The sequence below is a fragment of the Pholis gunnellus genome (genome assembly GCF_910591455.1).
Source record: "Pholis gunnellus genome assembly, chromosome: 21".
NCBI classification, from domain to species: Eukaryota; Metazoa; Chordata; class Actinopteri; order Perciformes; family Pholidae; genus Pholis; species Pholis gunnellus.
Window position 1 is genome coordinate 14,337,844 of NC_136548.1, and position 6,000 is coordinate 14,343,843.

Below are 6,000 nucleotides of genomic sequence, written 5' to 3' on the forward strand. Positions count from 1 at the left end.
TATAGGATTATAGTATTATACATGTGGACACACAAAACGATACAATGAAACAAACTTTAAACCACAAAACAAGCAAAGTGTTATGCAAAAACAATTGAAGCGTGACATGAGATAAAAAACAGTTGAAATAACGCATACGTTTTAAAACATATCAACCAATTTGAATAATTTCCACACTATCAATTCAATTAATTTTGTGTAGCCCAAAATCACAACTTTACCTCAGAGGGCTTTACAATCTGTACACATCCTCTGTCCTGGGACCCTCACATCGGGAGAGGACAAACTCCCCCAAAATAACCTTTAACGGGGAGAAAAACAAGGAAGAAACCCGAGGGAGAGCAACAGAGGAGGGATCCCTCGATCAGGATGGACAGAAGTGTGACAGATGTGTACACAATGAACAACATAACAGAGGTACAACACATTCAAGGCATATGACAGAAATTATTCTTATAATGAGGGTAGTAAGTATAATAATGATGGAAAAATTGCGACTACTAATAATGACAGCAGATGTGGATATAGTAGAATAACAATGATAACAAAAGCAGCAATGCGATTACTAATAATGATCGTAGCAGTGGGTGTCAGGCAGGGCTGCTATTATTACTACTAATAATGATCGTAGCAGTGAGACCTCGGCAGGAGGGAAGACCACGGTCCAGATATAACCACGGCCCACGGAAACCTGCGAGGCGAGAAAACACAAAGACTCTGGAACAGAAGCAAAGACAGTAATGGTGTCGGTAATAGAAATAGTAATGTGACTAATAATAAAAATAAAAAAATCATTGTCAACTTCATTCATAAATCAATGATAAAATGATGCACGAAATGTAATCTAGATTAATATACATTTTATGAAAAATGCTAAATATATAAGAATATAAAATAAGATGAGTATAAACTATTATGCCACTATGAGCTGCATTATGATATTATTTAAGGCCATATTTATGATTATTGATTTTATTTTATTTTATTTATGTTGAACCACTTTGAACTTGTTACACTGAGGTGACAGTACTGCGCATGTATAGCTTTCTTTTTAACATAAACGGTAAATTTGTAGATTAATTCAGTAATTGTTGCTCGGATGGTGTCTTATAAACCTGAAAAGGGGGGACATCTTTTTTGATAAGGAATGAAAACAAATGAACTCATCGATTGATATCAATCTCTGCATCAAATTAACTCTAATCATGAGGTCACATTTCTATCTGGACTCCTCAATAAACCTCCTTAATTACATTTATGTATTTTCTTTCTCTTCTAGATTTATTTCAGATACCTCCGGTGGGTTGACGAATTCTAACTCATTCTCTTCTTCAACCCGTTCTCCTAACCCGCTGAGTTTGCATGACTGTAATTGGAGGGTGCTAGTGTATTAGTTGTGCAATATGTGTGTGTGTGTGTGTGTACTTACATCTGCATGACTGCCTGCCGATGCATGGCGGACCCGACAGCCAGACGTTTGCTGAGGTGCCAGCTGTTTGTATTTTTGGCAGTTGAGGTTTGTTTGTCAGGCGGCTGCTGTGTTTGTGTCATCAAGCTATTAATTAAAATGATGTGGTGAGATGACACCAACAAAACACAGGATAATGATGTAATCGGTACCTTCACATCTGGCCCAGCTGCCCTAATCTATAGTCTAGAAAGCAGTGCAGCACATGAGAGTAATTATTAGTCAAATTAACCGATTGTTTTGTTATTTCGTCTATCAGTAAGGTGTTTGTGCGTTGATGCCGCTGCTCGTCACCCATCTGTCATGTGTGGATGATTGTTTGTGAGCATCTGTGTGTGTCACAAACCTAGTTATGTGTTTACATGTGTATTTGTGTGTCTGAAAAAAGAAAGTCTCCAGCTGTTTCAGCACTCACACAGCTGGACTAAAGCCTCACCAATAAAAATAGCAGGATTAACTTTGAGGTGTTGGGTTACAAACCAATTAGGGGGCAGGATTAGTCGCTCAGGTACAGTTACTTGAGTATACCTGTCCTCCTTTCTGTGACAGTCATTATGCTAAGCTAAGCTAACTGTCTCCTGGCTGTCGTATCCTCTCACCTAACTCGCAGCTAGAAAACAAATACGTGCATTTGCTGAAATTAAGAATTATTCTTTTGAATTGCATGTTCATTGTCATAATTGTTGATTACTTTTCTACAAACCAACTAATTTATTAACCCACTATCCGACACCCAATTAGCCGACACTCTTAGCATGTATAAAAAGCTCGGTCCTCCCACTCGCTCCACATCTCAATTTTCATCCTTCTCAGTCCGCCACAATTTACCCCCCACCTTTTTGTTTTTTGGGGGGTACCATTGTGCTCCAAACTCTCCTGGATCCGTGTAAGAGCACAAAAGCACAACAAAGACTCAGGAAGTGATTAGTGGCTTAACGAGGAGGAGGCTTTGCAGGGAGTTAGGGGGGCTGTACGGCCTCTTCCGTGAGAGGAGGTGAGGGGGTTAAAGTTTCAGGGCTTAAGAGGTCAGTGTTAAGTTGTGGAGGTCAGTGAAGAGGTTAATTAGGAGCATGGTTTTTGTTTATGAGGTATAAGGAGACGCAGGAGGCGATTCACTTCGTATCCTCGCTGTGTTCCTCTAGCCACCCTGGAAGTGTCATCCACCCGCTTTTAGCCATCTCTGCTTTCCCTCCTCCTCCCCACTAATTGTCCTGTCGCTGAAAGGAGATGTAGCTGAATTAACTTAATTGTCACCATTACGACACACTCGCCCCCTCATCACCACAACACACACACACACACACCTCGAGTATGTTTCCTTGAGTAGCTTATGTTTCATTCGTCCTTCCTGCTTCAATTAGGGGAATGTCTTTTCAACTTGGAGGAGCCCTGGCCATGACTGTGTTTGTCCGTTGTTTCTGTTAAAACACGCAGAGAAACATGTTGCAATCCTCTGGGGACTCAAGTATCTCAAGTAGAGCCCGACTGAGCCACTCGATGTGAACGTGGGAAGAAGAGAAGCTTTGCTGACACTGAAACATCTTTGTTGGCTGCAACATTCGTCCTTGTCGATCACCGGTAATCAACTTTGCTTGTGAATATGTCTGGTTGTACTGTTAGTCTGGGTTGTTTTGTTCAGCATTGCACTCCTGTAACATTGCTGGACCCCATGCAGCAAAACCACAGATAATGTCTTTTTTATTCCACATGTTCTTGCTTGTCAAAACCTGGCACCTCAACAAGTTCTCATTTCCAACTTGTCACATATGGATGCTGGGTCAGGGCTTCCTGTTGTCACTTTTTAATGCACTATGTAGCCGTACGCGTCAAACTATACGACGCTCCACTACAGTCGCACTTTTAAACACTAAACACAAACAAAACTACTTGGTTAGGTTTGGGAAAACATTGTGGATCGTGTTAAAAACGGCATGTTTGTTACATAATCAATGTAAATAAGTCAACATTGACTTTTGGTTTCACACAGGACCTAAACAGCAGTCTCCTGGTTTCTTTATACTTCGTCACCTGACCTCAGGAGCCGTTGCTCTGAGCGTTTAATTCTGCCGCAGATGTGTTTACCTCTGAGTTACTTGAAACCCGGGTGCGTCTCATAGGGTGTCTTGTGCGTCAGTATCAAACGCGGAGGGCTGTGACAAAAAGCGTCGGTATTTGACGACCTCGGAATGAGACCGGGCTGGGCACCTACGTTACCCATAATGCAACTGAACCATGAAAAGTTTGGATGGAGATTCGGGTCCAGCCCACAGGAAGAGCGCCAGGCTTTAAGGACAGTTTTACATAGTGGTCAGTCAGTTGAATTACAACTTCCGGGTCCGTCACGTGATGCAGAGGGTCCCAAAAAGACTTTTCCTCATAGGTTTACATTTGGAAAGAGACGTCTGTAACTCAGAGGACTTTTTTTTTTTTATAAATCAACCGCCCTATACGGACACATGGAAATAATTAGGTCCTAAAAGTTTTAAAATGCACTAATAGCCGAATCAGAGTTATTTTCCTTCCTCTGTTCATGTGAATGAGCTCGACAACGAGGCCGGACCGAGCGACTGGGAGGTGAGGTTAAAGGAAATGCTAGTGTCCGTGCTCTATGAGCCTCGAGGATGTGGAAGATCGAGGGGAGATCCAGGTAATTTGACCTCATATATTTTATTTTGTAGACGCTAGCCTCAAGCAGAGATGAGGAGCGAGCTCTTTTTAACTCCACACTACTAGATTTATTTTCCATTTTCAAATGCGGAGTACCCCTCAAAGTAACAGTACATTATATTATTATTATCATTATAAAGCTTAATTAATTGTATTTAATAGAGAAAGGAGAGATTACCACCACCATGCATCATTTGGGGTGAAAAACTGGCACGTGACTCCTCACACCACGATGCAGGGACATCTGTCTTTTGGGCTAATTGGCATTAACCCTTTTAAGCTGGTGACCCCCTTTTTCCCGCCCAGCACATCTGCACTGGAGCTCACATTTGGTGTTTTTGTGTGTGTGTGTGTGTGTGTGTGTGTGTGTGTGTGTGTGTGTGTGTGTGTGTGTGTGTGTGTGTGTGTGTGTGTATTTGACTGAATAGAATGAGATGCTGCACAATAATGGTAAACAAGTGTGTTTTTGTTTCCTGAGCCTAAAAATATCTACCTCATATCCATATTTCACACTTTCTCTCTCACAAACAAACACAAACACACACACACACACACACACACACACACACACACACACACACACACACACACACACACACACACACACACACACACACTAACCCTGCACAAAGGGTGCCACACTCCAAAGCATATGGCCTATAGGCTAACCAAAATGTGTTAATGCTGATTGAATATGCTGCTCTATCAGACTAATGTTAGCAGGCTGCGTAGGCCCGATGCTAATCCAAGGTAACAGAATGGAGCTGGAGCTGCAGCTTATCTCTGAATTTGTGGATAAATTGAGAATAGAAAAGTGATTAGAAAGTGATTAGAGTGGAGGGAGTCCACTTAGAGAAACATACGCTTTCAGGTCCGAGTGAGATTTCCAATCACACCGTTCACATAACTGCTATTATTAATGATGCAAGCAGCTTACCGGCAGGACCACAGAGGTCATGAGATTTAGCTGATAGCAGACAGTGATGTCAGTTTTGTTTCAAGATGTGTCTCTTTTTTTTAAATATGACACATCACCATCATAATCAGGTACTTCTTCTCTTTTTAAGGGGCCTTATGGTCTTCTTGTGATTGGGGTATTATTTGTTTATTGTCATCTATTCCCTTATTAGTTTTTATGAGTCAAAAGTTGCGTTTGCCTTCAAACGTTTATCTTCATCACTTTGCTGTTTTGTTGGTCAGTGTGACGTAGAAAAAAACCTGAAGATTAAACAAAATTAAGCTGACTCACATTTAAAAAACTGGCAGCAGCGTATAGGCCTATATAATAATAATTATTATTATTATGAGTAAACGTTGCAGCACTTTTTAAAACAAAGTTACAAAGTGCTTTACATGTTGAACCACGATTCAAATATTTCAGGACAGCTATGAGGCACATACATGCAGACAATCAAATATATTATTAAAATAAATAATATTAGGTAAAAAAAGATTATAATAAAACAGATAAGACGTGTTGGAAACAACATAGTGTTCTAGCATTAATAAAAAGCTTTTTTAAAGATTGTCGCAACAAAAGTTGTCACATGTATGTTGTAACCATATTTGTTCCATTAAACATGAACTATATTTGTTTTGTTCATGTTCATCTGAATTTACCGCCCGATGTGTTTTGTATCACTCCTGCTCGTTTTAATCTGGTTTAGAGATCCGGAAAAAAGATAGTAAGTGGCACTTGAGTTAAGTCTTTTTCGGTTTCCTGTTAATTGAAATGTTTCCCAATAGAGAGTCTGTTAAGAATATAGGCTTCATGTGTCCAGCTTGTGCTTAAAAGGAGGGATAAATCCTCTGTGTTTGATTGACAGTGCTGTCATGACAACCCCGCATCAGCCCCAGGGTATCCA